Source organism: Carcharodon carcharias, chromosome 13 (genome assembly GCF_017639515.1).
Source record: "Carcharodon carcharias isolate sCarCar2 chromosome 13, sCarCar2.pri, whole genome shotgun sequence".
NCBI lineage: Eukaryota > Metazoa > Chordata > Chondrichthyes > Lamniformes > Lamnidae > Carcharodon > Carcharodon carcharias.
In genome coordinates, this window is record NC_054479.1 from 22,319,761 (window position 1) to 22,339,450 (window position 19,690).

Here is a 19,690-nt window from a genome sequence, read left to right on the forward strand (position 1 = left end):
TGGGTAGTATTCCATCACACTCCTGACTTGTGCCTTGTAGATGATTTTGGGAGTTAGGAGGTGAGTTACCTCCTCTGCTGGTAGCCCTTATAATAAAAGATGAGATAAAGGCAGTAGAGAAAAAGAATCTTAGCTTGGAAAAACAAGATATAGAATCAATTGGAGTGAAGCTAAGAAAATACAAGGGGCAAAAAACACTGGTAGGAGTAGTTTATAGGCCCCCTAACAGCAGTTGTACAAATCAGAAAGTTAGAGGAGCATGTAACAATAGTATTTCAGTAATCATGGGGAACTTTAATTTTCATTCAGACTGGGCAAACTAGATTTGCAGTCATAGTGTGGAGAGCAAGTTCATGGAATGTATATAACATGGTTTTCTAGATCAGTATGTCAAGAAACCAATGAGGGAACAGGCTACAATTGTGCAATGTGAAAGGGTTAATTAATAATCTTGTAGTAAAGGAGCCTTGACAGAATAATAATCACAATTTGATGACATTTTACATTGAGTTTGCAAGTGATTTAATTAATTCTAAAATTAAGGTCTTAAATCTGAACAAATCATGTAGATATGAGGGGCAAATTGACTAAAACCATGTAGGTATGAGGGGCAAGTTGACGAAGGAAGATTGGGAAACTAGATTAAAAGATATCACAGTAGGTAAGTTATGGCAAACATTATTAGTAAAGAATAGTACTGGAGAAATTAATGGGACTTAAAATCAACAAATCCACTGCAATTGATGGCCTGTATGCTAGGGCTTTAAAAGAAGCAGGTACAGAAATGGCAGATCAGTTTGCTTTGATCTTACAGAATTCCCTAGATTCGAGAATAATAGCAAATGTAAACCCACTATTGAAGAGAGAGAGAAAACAGGGAAGTGTAGGTCAGTTGGCCTGGCATCAGGAGTAGAGAAAATGTTAGAATCTATTGTTAGGGAATTAATACCAGAACACTTAGTGAATAATATAATTAGGCAGAGTCAACACAAATTTATGGAAAGAAAATCATGTTTGCCAAACCCTCATTCTTCAGCTGCTTCATCCTTAACTTTCCATCCACCCTGATGCCAGATATGGGCTGTTCACAATGATCAACTCAATTTGCAGTTACTCTGATATTAAAGCAGTCCATGCCTGCATCAGCAATGCAAAGACAACATCCATGCTTGGCTTGATAAATGATATGTAGTATTTACATCATACAAGTGCCAGGCAATGACCATCTTCATATAGAGCCTAACCACCTCTCCTTCATATTATCATCGCCAAGTCCCCTAAGATCAGCGTTCTGAGTTTAATGTTGACCAGAAATTCGACTGGACTAGCCACATAAATGACATGGCTACTTAAATAGTTTAGAGATTGGGTGTTCTCCAGCTCACCTCCTCACATTCTGAGTCCAAAGCCTCTCCACTGCCTTCAAGGCATAATTCAGGATTGAACGAATACACTATTCTGATGACTGCAGCTACAACAACACTCAACAGGCTTGACAGCTTTCAAGGCAAAGCAATCTGCTTGGTCAGTGCCTAGTCAAAGCAAACCATGGCTGCTATGTGTATTATCTATATTATGCAACTCAGCAACTTGCAAAGTTTTCTTTAGCATTCATATCTCCAACCCTTAGAAGGAAAAATAATGCAGCTACATGGAAGCACAATCATCTCCAAGTCACACAATAGATGAATGGATTCAGCAGGTCAGTAAAGTACCAGGCTTTGTCGTGTCCCTCATTCTTCTGTTCTCCTTCATTTTCCCCAAATTCTTTGTTGTTGGCCGTTGTCTCTTGAGGTTGCTGTGCATTTTTCAAGCCCAGTCCTTACTGCATAGCCATATGTGCAGAATGCAGTGCAGTACTATGATGCAATGTCCTTTGGGGAACTGTTGTAGGGAGCAATCAAGATTAAGCCAATAAAGGTACCAGAACTATAGCCTCAAGCTGCCAGTTGTATGTCCCCCTGGTGTTTCATTGCTATTGCTTTTCCCATGCAGCTCAGGCATAGCAGGGTTGTGGAGGTATGTCATCATCCAAATGAGGGGGTTTCCCTTGGTCTCCCAGCAAAAATCCTCTGACATTGAGGAATAATGTGGGAATGGATGAGTGTCTCAAAATGTAAGCAGTGCACAGCTGGCAGCAAACTGGCACAGTATTACATTATTCTTTGGTAGTGATCACACACCATTTAGGCATTGATGAAATGTTTTGCCGTTCCTATTGTGAGAATTTAAATTGGTTTCCTGACAGCTACATGTGTGAAGTCTGATGCTCTGTACATGAGGGAAACTGGCCACTATTAAAAACTCCAGAGCTCACTCGCCTAGCTTTTGGCATCCATTAGAAAAATAATGTATTGATTGATTCTGGTTAAGAGGGCATTCATGAATTCCTTAATGCCACTGTCCAGTACACACTGGGAGATGTAGTTGGTGTCTCCTGTAGCAGCCTGAAAGGAGCTTGTGATGAACACAGGACAGTGGCAACTTTCTCAACCAGCAGAAAAAACATTGCCTCAAGTCAGGCAGGCATCAAATTCTGTTGCAAGAGGATACATAAATCCGTAATGGCCTTCCTAGTAAGGTACAGCTTCCTGATAGAATGCTCATCTGGTATGTTCAGAAAAGTGACTGATGGCCTAAGGACCCTTTGGGCTGGACAAGCTCCTGTCACCTGCTTGCACATCCTGGTTGCTGAGATTTCTACTACTGCAGCTGTTCTTCCTCAAACTAAAATACTTTGGCAGTGCAATAATCAGGAAATGCAAGTGAGTGCTCCATTAAATTTGCTCATGCATGTCAGTTCATTTTGAGACCAATACAGTGATGCTTTGCTAATGAAATGCAGGATTATTTGACTCAGGATATTGAAACTGGCCATCAAGCAACTTTGCTTTATAGGCTCTTGACTACACAATTCCTGGAACTCTTAACTGAAGGTAACATTAATGGTCCCCAGATAGCTTCAGGCTGTTCCATTGATGCCACCTGCACGATCTCCTATTTCAGGCTCTTTAGCTAAAACTCTTCAAACTCTACCCTGCTGCATGTCCCAGAGTGGATATTCTTGGGCTGAGGCTTGCAGCAAGAGAAATGATTGATGCATTGTGAAGTGAAGCAGATGATGCTTCTGCTCCTGCTCTTGCTCTTCAGGTGATGATACAGAAATAAAATGGAAAAAATGTCGGTTGGAATCTGCAGGACAATCTGGAAGTAAGGGGCGCATAAGGAGACAGGCGACTATGCTGCAGTGACATGGAGACTGAGGGCAGAATTGTCCCACATTTGCTCTAAGTGCAGTAGTGGGCAGGAAAAATAATGTTTTACCTGCCAGCCACCATGGCAGCTTTTCACGCTGTATCATCCCAATCCCACCTCATTAATCATACATTAATCACGGGAAATGAATTAATCCTGGGAAACACGTCGTTTTGATGGGGAGGTGGGCTCTCATTTGCCCGCCACGTTGTCACTTCGCTGCTTCCTTGTGCCGGGTGCCATATTTAAAGTACAGTCACCTGCACACCTCTCAATGCTTCCAGCCCTGGACTGCTACACAGAATACATGGCCCTGAAAGGCAAGAAGACTGCAGCCCCCTTATTCAGTGCTTTTTAGATGTCGTGGAGGCCCGCCGTGATGTCCTCTACCCCCACTCTGGCTGCAGGAGGTCCAGCAATCTCACCACTCTAACTTGGTAGGCAATGGCAATGGTGATCAGTGCTAATGCTGCACAGAAGAGCTTGGCCATCCAATGGAGAAAGAGGATGAATGATCTAATTTGTGCCACCAGGGTAATGCAACTATCTCATCACTCTATGCTCACACACTCAAGCCCATCACACATTCACTGGCATCTCACTCACTGCCAGCTCAAGAGACATCACCACTCACTCTCTCACACACAACTTCACATTTCCACCTGGCTTCACCTCCTCTGTAGACTGCCTCCCCAGCCCTCACCATCTTGAGGCCACTTGCACAGATCAACTTGTGCCCAACACACACACCCTGGGATACCCCCCTTCTGCAGTACAGCACTCGCCCTGCAGCCTCTTCCTTTACCTGAGGCCACTGCTCCCCCTTTCCCAAGCAAGCCCCAGCCCTGCAGCCGTTGATGAGCCACCCCGCCTAATGGCTGTTCTGGTAGGTAGAGACTTGTCCGTGAGCCCTCCTAAAAGTGATCTGGTGCTGACTGTGAAGCAAACATATGAATTAGAAGTAGGCCACTCAACCCCTTGAGCCTGCTCTGAAATTCAATAAGATCATGGCTGATCTGAATGTAACCTCAACCCCACATTCCTGCCTACCCCCGATAACTTTCACCCCTTTGTTAATCAAGAATCTGTCTAGTTGTGATCCCTGGTGGCATATCACTCGTCACATCCAACCAACCAGAAAAAGACCTATTTATGCCAATTCTCTGCTTCCTGTTAGCTAGCCAATCTTCCATCCATGCCAATATGTTACCCTCTACACCATGAGCTTTTATTTTCTGCAATAACCTATGATGTGACATTTCACCAAATGCCTTCAGGAAATCTAAGTACAATACATCCACTGATTTGGCTTTATGCACAGCAAATGTGACTCCTTCAAAGAACACCAATAAATTGGTTAGATATGATTTCCCTTTTACAAACCCATGTTCACTCCGCCTGATTGCCTTAAATTTTTCTAAATGCCTTGTTGTAACATCTTTAATAATAGTTTCTAACATTTTCCCTATGACAAATGTTAGACTAACTGGCCTATAGTTTCCTGCTTTCTGTCTCCCTCCCTTTTTGAATAAAGGTGTTATATTTGTTATTTTCCAATCTAATGGAACCTTCCCCAAATCTAAGGAATTTTGGAAAATTAAAACCAGCGCACCCACTATCTCACTAGGCACTTCTTACAAGATCTTAGGGTGAAGTCCATCCAGACCTGGGGATTTGTCAGCCTGCAGCCCCAACAATTTGCTCAGTACCACTTCCCTGGTGATTGTAATTTTCCCGAGTTGCTCCCTCCCTTCCATTTCCTGATTTACAGCTATTTCCAGGATGTTAAAGCTATTTACAGGATGACCACAAATACTGCCTGAAGCAAGGTAGGCAAACAAACCTCGAAGTCCCCAGTGAAGTGCAGCTTGCTAGGTGCAGATCGTATATGTACAGTTGTGAAACATGTCGGCATTATTGTTTGGATGATCCAGCATGTGGGGATGATTCTGGCGAGCTGGGCTTATAATGATTTGCAGAAGTATTACAATGAAGTTCCTGAAGTGCGGCAGCAGGAAATGTGGCCCGCCATTGTCGGGCAGAGCAGATGATTGCAAACTGGTTTCACAACATCATGAAGTCCAATTTTGGCCTTCTCGCCATGTTGTTCGCTCACGCTGCCAAATACACCTGCCGCCAACAGGCATGGAAAATTCTGCCCTGAGTGAATTGAGAATTAGGCTCACATGTGTAAGTCCTCTTCAGGTTTTAACTATAGATTAAGAATCAAGACCTGACATAGTACTAACCTTAAGTAAGTTAGGTTAGCTTGTTAAGTAGAGAACTGCCTGGAGTGGCAGTTATCTGTCAGTCACCTGAAAGCAGCTGATTCAAGTGGTGTTAATTGCTGTAGCAGCAAGTTAAACTAGCTAGTGACCCATCAGAGGGGCTATAAAAGAGACAGGCTTTTCAAACTGCATGATCAATAAGGGGCATGTGAGGAGACAGGCGGCTTCGCTGGAATGAGATGGACACTGAGTAGCGAATTAGGTTCACATGGAAATTTGGTGCATGGGTGAAGGAGGTGTGGTATACGTAGGAATTATTCTAAGTTAATTAAGCGAGTAATTAAATTAAGTTAAATAAAGAACGTAAGCGAAAATGGCAGGACAGGTGTTATTGTAGTTGTGGACTGTGGGAGCTTTTTGGCTGCCAAGGCGATCCAGGACAAACACATCTGCAGGAAGTATAAACAGCTGGAGGAATTCCGAATCAGAATTATTGATCTGGAAGCCGAACTTCAGACACTGCAATACATAAGGAAGGGGGAGAAATACTTTGACACTTTGTTCCAGAAGACTGTCACACCCAGTAGAATAGGGTCATTTGTTTTGATCAGCAGTGAGGAACAGGAGGATGTAACCATAATGGGACTGAGCAGACAGTAGTGGAGGAACCTCAGACTTTGCAATTGTCAAACAGGTTTGAGGTGCTCACAACCTGTGTGGACCTCTACTTTCCCAGGTCAGCAAGGTCAGCAAGGTGGACGAGCAGGCTGGCCGTGGAACAATGGTACAGGAAGCCGTTCAAGCAGGGGGATAAAACAGCAATGTAGTGGCAGTAGGGGACAGTATAGTGAAGGGGATTGACATTGTTCTCTGCAGCAAAGAGTGAGAATCCAGAAGGCTGTGTTGCCTGCCTGGTGCCAAGGTTCAGGACATCTGCTCAGGCTAGAGAGCAACTTGCAGTGGGAGGGAGAGGATCCAGTTGTCGTGGTCCTTGTAGGTATCAATGACATAGGCAGGGCAAGGAAAGAAGCTCTGCGTAGTCATTTTGAGAAGCTACTTACCAAATTAAGATGCAAGACCTCAAAGGTAATAAGTTCTGGATTGTTACCTGAATTCCGTGCAAATTAACACAGGGCAAATAAGATTGGAGAGATGAATGTGTGGCTCAAAGACTGGGAGAAGTGGGTTCTGATTCGAGGGGCACTGGCATCAGTACTGGCGAAAGTGGGGGCTATACCGTTGGGCCAGTCTATACCTGAACCGTGCTGGAATGATGCTTGTTACTCGCATAACTGGGAAAGTAGAGAGGGCTTTGAACTAAACAACGGGGTTGAGGGATCAATCTCAAGTAGATGTGGCAAATGAAGTGGTAGATTCTAGGCAGAGGACCATATAGTAAAATAGGAAACGACAGTCATAGAATTGCAGGAAGAGATAGAGAGATAAAACTAGTGGTTAAGACTAGATGTTACAAGGATAACAAAAAGACAAAACTAAAGGCATTATACCTGAATGTGCATAGCATTCATAACAAAGTAAATGAATTGACAGTGCACATTGAAGTAAATGAATATGATCTGAGAGTCATTACAGAGACATGGCTGCAGGATGACAAAGATTGGGTCCTGAATTTTGAGGGGTATATGGCATTCAAGAAGAATAGGAAGCTAGGTAAAGATGAATGGGGTAGCACTGTTGATCAAGGTTGGCATATGTGCAGTAGTTAGAGATGACCTTGGTTCAGGATATCAGGATGTAGAATCGGTTTGGGTGGAGATGAGAATTGTAGGGGAAAGAAGTCACTAGTGAGAGTGGTCTACAGGCCCCTTAACAGTAACCACAATTTAGGACAAAGTATGCAAGCAGAAATATTGGGTGCCTGTGATAAAGGAATGGCAATTATCATGGATGATTTTAATCAACATATAAACTGCAAAAATCAGATTGGCAGTAGTAGCCTGGATGAGGAGTTCATAGAATGCATTTGAGATAGTTTCTTATAGCAGCACATTCTAGAACAAACCAGAGAGCAGGTTACATTCTATATTATATAATATATTATATTAGACTTGGTATTGTGTAATGTGTCAGGATTAATTAATGACCTCAGAGTGAAGGCACCCCTAAGTAGCTGTGACTACAATACGATTACATTTTATAACCAGTTTGAAAGGGAGAAGTGTGGGTCTAAGACTAGTATTTTAAACTTTAAGGGCAACTATGTGGACATGAAAGCTGAGCTAGGTGAAGTGAACAGGGATACTAGGCTAGGGAATAGATCAATAGAGAAGCAGTGGCAGACATTTAAGGGGATATTTCAGAATACGCAGAATAAATACATTCCTACTATAAAGAAAAACTCTGAAGAGAGGACCCACCATCCGTGGTTAACTAAAGAAGCTAAGGAAAGCATCAAACTTAAGGAAAAAGCATATAACTACGCAAAGATGAGTGGCAGGTCAGATGATTGGTCAGAATATGTAGAACAGCAGAGAATTACTAAAAGGTTAATCAGGAGTAAGAAATTAGAATATGAGAGGAAGCTACCTAGAAATGTAAAAAAGGATAGCAAGAGTTTCTACAGTTTTTTAAAAAGGAAAAGAGTAAGTAAATTGAGTGTTGGTCCTCTGGAGAGTGACAATGGTGAGTTAATAGTAGATAGTAAGGCCATGTCAGATGAAATGAACAAATATTTTGCTTCTGTCTTCACTACAGAGGATACAAAAAACAGCTGTAAATCAGGAGGTGGAAGGCAGAGGAGAGCTTGGTGAAATTACAATCACTAGGGAAGCGTTACTGAGCAAACTGATGGAGCTGCGGGCTGACGAATCTCCAAGTCCTGATGGACTTCATTCTAGGGTCTTAAAAAAGGTGGCTAATAAGGTAGTAGATGAGTTGGTGTTAATTTCCTAAAATTCACTAGATTCTGGAAAGGTGCCTTCAGACTAGAACATAGCAAATATAAACCCTCTATTGAAGAAGTTAGGGAGACAGGAAACTATAGGCCAGTTAGCTTGATGTCTGTCACAGGGAAGGTGTTAGAATTGATCATTAAGGAGGTTTAAGCTAGGCACTTAGAGTAACTGAAGGTAATCAAGAAGAGTAAGCATGAAAGGGAAATCATGTTTAACCAGTATATAGGATTTATTTGAAGGAGTAACATGTGCTGTTAATAAAGACATGTTTGTAGACGTGCTATACTTGGATTTCCAGAAGGCATTTGATAAGGTGCTACATCAAAGGTTGTTGCGCAAAATAAAAGCTCATAGTGTAGGGGATAATGTATTAGCATGGATAGAAGATTGGCTGACTGGCAGAAAACAGAGACTATGCATAAATGGCTCTTTTTCTAATTGGCAGGATGCAAGGAGTGGAGTCCCACAGGGGGACTGTGCTGGGATCTCAACATTTTACAATCAATATCAATGATTTAGATGAGGGAAGTGCAGGCATCATAGCTAAATTTGCAAATGACACAAAGGTAGGTAGGAAAGAATGGTGTGAAGATATAAGGAGGTTGCAGATGGATATAGATAGGTTGAGTGAGTAGGCAAATATCTAGCATTTGGAGTATAATGTAGGAAAATGCGAAGTTGTTCACTTTGGCAGAAAGAATAAAAAAGCAGAGTATTGCTTAAACGGAGAACCACAGCAGAAGCTGCAGAGGGATCTAGGTGTTCTAGTGCATGAGTCACAAAAAGTTAGTATGCAGATACAGCAAGTAATTAAGAAGGTTAATGGAATGCTATCCTTTATTACAAGAGGAATTGAACAAAAGTAATTCGGGGCATTGGTGAAACCACACCTCAAATACTCTGTGCGGTCATGTTGAACTTGTATAAGACACTCGTTCAGCCTCAGCTGGAGTATTGTATCCAGTTCTGGGTGCTACATTTTAGGAAAGGTGTCAAGGCATTGGAAAGAGTGCAGAAAAAATTCACAAGAATGATTCCAGAGATGAGCAACTTTGGTTATGAAGACAGATTGGGGAAGTTGGGACTGTTTTCATTGGAGAACAGAAGCCTGAGAGGAACTTTGATAGAGGTTTTCAAAATCATGAGCGGTCTGGACAGAGTAGATGGGGGAGAAATTGTAACCACTTGTGAAAGTATTGAGAATGAGGATGGACACAATGCTCCAGCTGAGGCTGAACTAGTGTCTTATACAAGTTAAACATAACTTCCTTGTTCTTGTACCCTATGCCCATATTAATAAAGCCTACGGTACTGTATACTTTCTTAACCGTGCTCTCTACCTTACCTACCTCCTTCAATAACTTATGCACGTATACACCCAGATCCCTCTGCTCTGCACCCCACTCAGAGTTGTATCTTTGTTTTATATCGTCTCTTCATTTTCTTCCTACCAAAATGAATCACTTCGTATTTCTCCGCATTGAATTTCATCTGCCACTTGTCCATCCATTCCACCAACTTGTCTATGTTCTTTTGAAGTTCTACACTATCCTTTTCACAGTTCACAATGCCTCCAAGTTTCATATCATTTGGAAGTTTTGAAATTGCATCCTGTAAACCATGGTCTAGGTCATTACTTGACAAAAGGAGCAACAGCAACATGGCAAATAAAATTTCATGCAGCAAGTGGTTGGGGTCTGGAATGCACTCCCTGAAATTGTGGTGGGGGCAGGTTCAATTGAGGCATTCAAAAGGGATTTGGACTGTTATCTGAAAAGGAAGAATGTGCAGGGTTATGGGGAGAAGGTGGGGGAATGGCACTAGGTGAATTGCTCATTCAAAGAGACAACAGTCCGAATGGCCTCCTTCTGAGCTGTGACAGTTCTGTGATAAATTGGATCTGTTTAGAGGTTTAGTTCTTTATTGAGCACCTCCCACTGATCATTTGTCATTTTATCCAGTAACCAATTTGTCTAGTTTAGACTGTGGACAGTCTCTGTCTCATTATTACCTAATCCCTGATGCTTAGTAGCTGTTTCACATTTCTCCCTTCCAAACACTATGCCGAACACAATCATATTATGATCATTAATAGATCAATGGTCATGCACCATGAGGCTGTTAGCTAAATCTAGCTTATTGCTCATTACGTTTACTGTATTTTATGACATGAATTTTTATTTTTGCCACAGGTTTTGCCTTAGCTTTTGTATTTTTGAGGGTTTGTATTAAACAACACAAAAATGTATTTTTGGGAGCTACAGCTTCATTTCAGAAGCCAAAAAATCTGTTGGTAGAAATTCTACTGGATCTCATTCAAAGATTTGGAGAAAATAAGCTGTCACAGAGAATGGATCAGACGCAAATCTCTTATACCAGAGGGAATCTTCTCAATGATACCCCTTTTCATGAAGTAATGTTGGCAAACCAAGGCACCTTCCTGGAATTGAAGGTCAATCTCCAGGACACTGCAATCCCAGGGAAAAATCACAGGGACATTAAAAAAGACAGTCCTTTTTTAATTTTCTTTGAGCATTTTTTTTTACCAGATATAAAAATATTGAAAATGGTGGCGTTGGGGATTGGGGGCAGGTAAAAAAGGCTGCTTGACCTACAATCAAGCATCATCCAATTAGATAATGAGTCTTTTTGCTTTCCAATTGGCATAGGAAGGCAGTGCATCACAAGGATGGATCTTTTGGCCAATTAATGGCTGGAGTGTGGAGGAAAGTCATGTGGTGAAACCTCCAGGAATACATTTACTCAGAGTTAGCAAGCCTACATGTTTGGCAAAGTTCTGCCTGTGTTACCTATGCTGGAGCATGGGAATAATACAGAGTTATGCTATTCCCTCCAACCAGACCTTCAGATAACATCTCAGGATATCTCTAAATGAGATGGCAGTCTTGAACCTCCAAGCCACCAGATAACTCAAAACAACTTCTGCTGAATTGGTTAATTCAGCATGTACTAAGTATCAGCAGATGGAATATTCATTCTTTGCCAGCACAACCCTTTTTGGCAATTTTCCCATAGGAAAGGCAACAACAGCATTAGAGAGCAAGGTACTTTTTCCTGGTGCCATGCTTTCCTAAAGAAGCATTGATGACACCCAAGGGACATGTCTGCCAATAGACATGTAAGAATCATTTTTAAATGCAGAAGTTTTTTGGCAGGGTTATTTGTGGCAATTGAGCCTTTTGTCCCATGTCATCAGTCTGAAGTCCACATGATTTTGATGCTCAAGCCTCATTTACAGTTCAGTTATCGGTTGCTTACAGTTTTCCAGTGTTGAAGGCAGCAGTAGGACTTCCTGTCTGTGAACTTAACTTGGAAGCATTGCACACATGGTGCTGTATCGTACTGCCAATCATCTTGTTCTTGTCTAATTTTTCTGTGCCATGCTGACCCTTGTTTTTCTCTTTTGTTAGGTCTGTCTGAAGACCTGGACCCTGTAGAGCATGACTGAAGAAGCAAATAATTTACCCAAAGAAGCACCAACACCCAGTCCATATCTTCCAGTAACAACACAAGAATTGGCACACAGCCAGATCAAATGAAAGTAAACAGGGCTATTTGAAAGGATGGTCCAGGTGGCTCTCTGGATGGCAAGCTTGACTAGCTTAATTGAAGAGGACAGTGAATGGACCTAGAAATTGGGCCTTATAGCAATCAGATCGCTTTCTAAGTCCCCAAAATAGCAGGCAAGAAGTGCCACACACTTCCAAGCACAGGTGCACCGTCTGCTATATTGGTAGAGGAGGTAGCGCATGTGTCAGGAACACATGCCTTCAACATTGTAAGTTTAAATAATTGATGTGCTTTATGTAGGACCCATTCTCAATGGCACTTCACTGCCATGCACCGACCTTGCCTAGCAAAACATGATGATGAGTGGAATGAAGGCATCGTCTCCTGTATAATTTAAAGGCATCATTTAGTAATTGCACAGTATTTGTTGGTTTGCTATTTCTGCCTATTATTTGATTTCTGGGTGTTTTTTGCTGAGTTCTAGCACCCTTCAAAGTTCAAGTTATTTGCAGAAAGACAGACTTGACCGCTTTTGGGTTGCTGCTGTTGTTTGTCCCGTAAATTGTTTGGCTGGAAACTTGGGTAATCTAATAGGGCTGCATTTGGAAAAGCAAGGGAGACACAGAATAGCAAGGGAGACACAGAAAAGCAAGGAAGACACCACAGAGCTGCAGAAGATGCCAGAAGACAAAGAGGAGGAGGGCACTCAACAGGGTGCCACATCTACAGAGGGTGTTCAAGGAGCACATCTACCTCAACGTAACTGAGGAGGAATGTCTAAGACATCTTCACTTCATGAAGTTTGTTACCAAGCAATGTCATCTGCTGCAAGCACTATTAAATCCTAAAATGGATAGCACTGCCTGTGGCCATCAAGGCCGTTGTCACCCTTAACTTTTATGCTAACTGCTGTTTTTAGGCTGCAACAGGTGACATAACATTTCACAGTTTGCATTGAGTTACCGTTGGAGATTACCAAGGCTCTCTACACGATGAGAAATAATTAGATTTTACCCATAGGCAAGGCATAGCAGGGAGGAAGAGCACAAGATTTGCCCACATGGCAAATTTAACTATGATGTGAAGTGCCATTAACTCAATGCACATGCTCCTTACATGTTCCCCAACACCAGCCAGCCTGTTTTTATTCATGGGATGTGGGCATCAGTGGCAAGGCCAGCATTTCTTGCCCATACCTCATTGCCATTGAGAAAGTGGTGGTGTACAACCATCCTGAACTGCTGCAGTCCCTGTGGTGTAGGCACACCCACAGTGCTATTGGGAGGAAATTCCAGGATTTTGAACCAGTGACAGTGAATGAACAGTGATATATTTCCAAGTCAGAATGGTGTATGGCTCGGAGGGGAACTTGCAGGTGATGGTCCTCTCATGCAACTGCTGCCCTTGTCCTTCTAGGTGATGGAGTTTGTGGGTTTAGAAGGTGCTGTTGATGGAAGCTTGGTTAGTTGCTGCAGTGCATCTTGTATGTGGTACACACTGCTGCCACAGTGTGTTATTGAATGATTGAATGTTTAAGGATGGGGTGCCGATCATGCAGGCTGCTTCGTCCTGCATGGTGTCAAGCTTCTTGAATGTCTTTGGAGCCACTCTCATCCAGACAAGTGGAGAGTATTCCATCACTTCTTGACTTATGCTTTGTAGATGGTGGACAGGCTTTGGGGAGATAAGGAGTGAGTTACTCACTATAGAATTCCCAGCCTCTAACCTGCACTTGTAGCCACAGTATTTATATGGCTGGTCCATTTCAGTTTCTGGTCAATGGTAACCCCTCAGGATGTTGATAGTGGGAGATTCAGTAATTGCAATTCCATTGTATGTCCAAGGGAGGTGGTTAGATTCTCTCTTGTTGGAGGTAGTCACTGCCTGACACCTTGACACCTGTGTGGCCTGGATATCATATGCCACTTACTAGTCCAAACCTGAATGTTGTCCAGGCTTTGCTGCATATGGACACAGACTGCTTCTGTATCCGAAAAGTTGTGAATGGTACTGAACATTGTTCATTCATCAGCAAACAATTCCACTTCTGACCTTTTTATGAGGAAGGAGGTCATTGATGAAGTAGGCCAGTCAGGGGCCAGCAGCTCTATTTAACAGCAGTGCCACAGGGGAGGTGGTGGCTGCTGCCTGTGTCACACCCACCCGAGGCCCAGGATCACAGACCGCAGGTGAGTTATGGTGGGGAGGTGGGACACAGGGTAGGAGTCACAGTGATGGGGGTTGACAGCAGGGGCAGGGCTTGATCTCAGTGGTCTCCCTCCATCCACTCCTTGAAGCTGGGTCACTCAATCAAGCACTGTGCATCTTTGAATGAGGGACCCCTCCCCTTTCCAGGAGCCCACAAGTGACCCTCCACAGGGTTGCTTGTCGTGCTTTGCACACGGCGAGCCCCTTGTGCTCCGCTAGTTCAGTAATCGGGATGGAGGTGGGAAGGTGACAGGATCCCCTTTTGCCACCCTCCTACCTGATTAAATACCACCCCACCACCAAACTCGCCACTGAGGGAGGGCATTAAATTCCACCCACTGTATGCAGATCCCTCTTCCAATATAATTTTGAAAGTCTGCATAGGTTCACTGTCTGAGTTGGTGGTTACAAGAGTAAGATCAAGTGATGGTGCACCTTCTACTACACTGTTCTCATCTTCCTCTAATGGCTGCTGTGTGTCATATTCTCAGGAGTTGAACTTATAGGACATGCATTAGGTTGCGGTATGAGGTAGAGCAGGGAGAAAAAGTGAGTCATGAGAAATTCTGTAGCTCATCATGCGAAATGTGTGGGATGAGAGAGAAATGAGAGGAAACAAAGAGAATAAGTAAACCCTGATCAATGACTGCTCCATTACCATCTATGGCTACAGGCTCCACTTTACCCCTTCACATTATTGCCAGGCCACTTTATTCAGTGGCAGAAAGGGCATGCGGACATACTCTTCCTCCTTTAATGCCACCCAGCTTCAGATGTTGTGCAGGTGCTTCCTCCTGCAAAAAAAGGTGGTGTATTAGTGAGAGTCTTTTGATTGTTTGGAGAATGTGGCTGTAATGATGTGATGTGAGTTATGGTTGTAAGATTTGACATAATACTGAGTATGTGAAGATGAGTAGAAGAATGCTTAGCGAAGCACACATTGCTGGCTAGTGGAGGAAGAGAGTTAGTGAGGCAATTAATGAGAATGTGAATGATGAGCTGTGATGAGAAAATAGTCAATCAGTGTCCTTACCTTGACAACTCCATTCAAAGCATTAAACGTCTTCCCTGCAGTAGTGGCCTTGATGCGAATGGCCAACAGAGGAGGGACATCACTTTACCCCACAGGGGAGCAGGAAGTCCTTCAGGCATCTGAGCAGGAAGCAAAGGAATAAGTTTGCCACCTTTAAGAAACTCTCCCCCCACCCCCTCCAAGAGGCATACAGCAAATAAACAGCATGGGTAGCACTTGCTGCCCACATGAATAAATGATAATGAGCTGCCTGCATGAATCCACACTGGTGTTGGTAGTCCACACGTTTTCACCCAAAATTGAATTTTTTGGCTGTTGGCTTGAGGAGTTCAGCCTTCAAAAGAAAACCGCTTGTAACATACCTACAATTGAATGAAGTATTTGAAAACTTGCATAGGAGCTGCCACACTGTGTCTGAGGTATGGAGCAGCTTGTTTATGGGCAGGATTTTCCGGTTGTCTGACGTGCCCAGGAGCGGTCGGGAAACGGTCCGCCACTTGCGGTCGGCCCCCGACCATGATTTCACACTGGCTGGCCAATTAATGCCAGCCAGCATGAAACGCATGCCGAGAACCTCAGCACCACTGGGGTGGGGATGGGAGGAGAGTCAGCGCAGCAGCCTGCATGTGCGCAGGGGAGCACACACTGAAAGCTCCCTGAAGGCAGGGAACTGAAGATTTGTAGAAACAGAAATAAAGATTTTAAAAATGAGAGAAACATGTCCCCATGACTCAGTCACATGAACAGGGACATATTAAAAATGTCTAAAGATTTTTTTTAATCACAGTTGGAAACTTCATCCCACCTGTGGATGAGTTTTTATAAAAAAATCCAAAGGCTGCCTGGCCAATTCACCTCAACTGTAAGGTTGGACGGGCAGCAAAAAGTTGCTTTCAAGTAATTGATTAAGGGCCTTAATAAGCCTCTTAATTGTCAGCGGGCACACTGCTGCTTCTCGCGCACGCCAGCTGACCAAAATACCGCACAAGTGCGCGATGACATTGAGCTGCTTGTCTGACGTCATTGCGTGCTATCTTACATCCGATCAGGTCGGCACGCGCCTGCCCGCGGGATGTAACATCCTGCCCTATAATTCTGTCTTAAGACATCAACACTCTGCAGTTTACCGTAGAGTATAAAGTCACCGCTATGGATGCTGCGGTCAGGCACACACACACACACACACACTCTGAAGGATTTTCCCCTCGGCGATTTGGGGGCGGGTTCCGCTCGCCAAGGGGAAAATGACACAGGATGACATCGGGAGGAACCCCTGATGTAATCCCAGTCCATTTAAATCTTCAGGAAGGTGGGCGGACAGCGAAATCAGCTGTCTGCCCGCCGACCTCTCAATGGCCAATTAAGGCCATTGACAGGCTAATTAACCTTGTTAAAGACCCTGCCCATCCAAGCTTAAGGCTGGCGGGCAGGCCAGGTACCCCAGAGGGCTCCAGATTATTCATGAAACTTCATCCACTGGCGGGATGAAGTCTCATATCCGTTTTTTAAAAATTTGATAAACTTTATGTGTTTCTTATTAACATGTCCCATCTCGTGTGACATTGTCACATAAGGGGGACATGTTAATAATTTTAATATTTCTCTATTTTTTGACTTTTCTTACCTGTCAGTAAACTCCCTGAGACAGCACTTTGCCTCAGGGAGCAGTGCGCTCATTTGCGCTTATGCCCAAAAGAGCACACTTTGACAGTTGGGGATTCCCCCCCCAGCACAGGAAGCACATAGCGCTTCCTGTCGGGCAGGCCGCTGGGCAGGCCTTAATTGGCCCGCCCACTCAAAACGGCGGCAGACCCCGTTTCAGCAGCAGGGGTCGGCTGCCCGCCCGCCGCCAAGCCAGTGGGGCCTGCACGCCCGCCAAGGGCAAAATTCTGCCCACAGTCTGTGTCCTTAGCTCTTGCACAGAAACTCATTCAAGCTCTGGGTTTCACTGTCACAATTACTTTCTAAGAGCTGGTGAATGTGTCGATAGGGGCTTCAATCGCAGATCTCCAATAGTCTACTTTCCCACAGGTCAGTGGGAATGATGAGTCACAACAACATGGAATCAACAGTAGTACAATAGGAGTGGCCTCTCTGAGGATTACAGTTTATCTGCCAGCCCCTCAACTAATATTCATCACTGCTAAAAAGCCACCTGTGTCAGTTGCCAACCACAAGCATCTCAAGGGCCTTCATTTGAGCAACAGCAACTTTCCACCACCCAAGCTGCAGCCAGTGAAGAGACACTTCATAGGAGAGATGCAATGGGCAAGAAATTGCTTAAGCAAAGCACTATGGGTTAACACATGGGTGAAAATAAGATGTTATGGTTATTGTCATCGTCAGCACATTTTGAATTTGATTTTAAGTTCTTCATTGCAGGGTGAAAGGACTAATAGAAGTGGTATTGAGTAATGTTATTGCCATGATGCAGGTTGGAATGGGGGAAGTCGTTCAGTGGAAGTATTGGTCTTTCAACTTCCTTTTCCTGATTTCAGCAAGCATCTTCTGGGCTGCTAAATCACCATTTCCCCCAAAGGACTGCTGCTGCATTCAGCCAGAAATGCATTCAAATGAGGCCTGGCAGTTAAAGGGTGCTGGGACCTAAAGTCAAGCACACCAACAGAAATTCTGTCTGCTTCATTTGACTTCCCATCATGAGTTAAAATCAGCCCTGAAGTATGAAGTTGAATTTCAGGTTTATGAATTTTGGATTTTTCAAAAGGTCACTAAATTATTAAACAGTTTTACATTATTTTTGCATATCGTTTTTATTTTATTGCAGCCTATTCTCTCTGTATTCTTTCCAAATTTATTTCCAATGTGCCTCCCTTATGGATTCTTGTCCTTTTCCTATTGTGAGTCCTGGTACATCTATTACATATTACTCCCTCCCACCCCCATCCTTCAAGTTCTGTCATCTACTGATTTGTGTTTGCTTATTGCTTAACAAGTTTCCAGTCTTCACAAACTCACAATGCAAACATGGAAGTTGTTGTTTGTAAAATGATCTGCACCTTTACAGTTATTTCGCTCTTACTGCTCCACCGTCTACATCACTTCATAGTTTCTCATTAGACAAACAATAATTACGGTTTTAATTTAACGTTTCTGTTTTAATGAAGCTTTAACAACATGTATTAAATTGTTTGAGATGGTTTAACAATAATTATTATATATCATATTATTGTTTTGTTGCATTATCTTCTAGACATTCAGAAACTATTGTTTGTTTATAGTATAAAATAAAACTTATATGTTCTGCACTCATATGCATCTTACATATGTATGGATAAATATGTATAATATCTTTTAGAAATGGAACCTGCTCAGAATGTTGGAAATGTGACAGTTAAACCTTCTGATTCCTTTTCAGGTATGTTTTCTATATTTTTCAATTCACCTTCTGTAGATCTTGTGATATTTTGTACATTGTTATCACAAATGTTCATTAAACAAATTAGTGGCCTAGAAATTTGATTCTGCTTGAAAATGGGCATGTAAGTACCACATAGAAATGACTGTCATGAGGCAAGCGTAGAGTAACAACTATTTAATGGTTGCATAACTGTTTGGGAAATCATACTTAACTGATGCTACTTAAAAGTAGCCAACTCCTTTGAAGGGAGAGATGCAATCTGGCTGGATGCAACAGGGACATTTTTTAAAGGGATAAAATGGCTAGAGAAGAGGTACAGAATGGGTTCTCAGATGTAGGAGGAGGAATATTACACCCCCAAGAGGTGGGAAAGGCATCACCTTCAAAGCCAGCGGGAAGAGATCACTGAGGATGGAAATGCCAGCAGCTTAGTTGAGTTCGGAGGATATGGCTGTAATGCAGAAAAAAAGTTCAATCTCCTCAAGGATATTAAAGTAAGAATCTTATCTCTCACCTCAATTATGTCACACCTCCTCACACTTTATCACCTGCAGCCACACTCCACACAATATTCCTTTTCCTCACATCCCTTCACTTTCCTACAATCACCTTCTTCTCCTCCTACTCACACACTCTGCACTACCATCATATTGCAACATCACTCCCTCACACATGACATCTTCCACACAACATACAAACTATTTCTATATTTGGAGACCTCTCCAAATCTCTACCTCTCTTGCTTCTTTTAAGATGCTCTTTAAAATCTACTTCTTTAACTAATCTGTTGACTATCCATACTAATATTGCCTTATGTGGCACCATGTCTCATTTTACTTCAAAATGCTCCTGTGAAGAGCCCCAAGACTTTTGTTGGTGTTGTTATGACAGAACATTCTTGAAACACCTCACAAGTGTATGGTGAACACACTTTCTTGCAAGAAAAGTCATCGCACAAGCTGCAGGAATAGGTAGTGAGAAGTGGCTGAGCCTGCATGCACACCCTTACCCTCCAGAATAAGTTATGCTGGCCTTCATAGGCAATACATTAGTCATGGCCATGTTCAGTGGCAATGCTGGAACAGAGACTGCACAGGGCTTCTTCATATCTTCTTTTACCTTTCTTATCTATCACATTTTA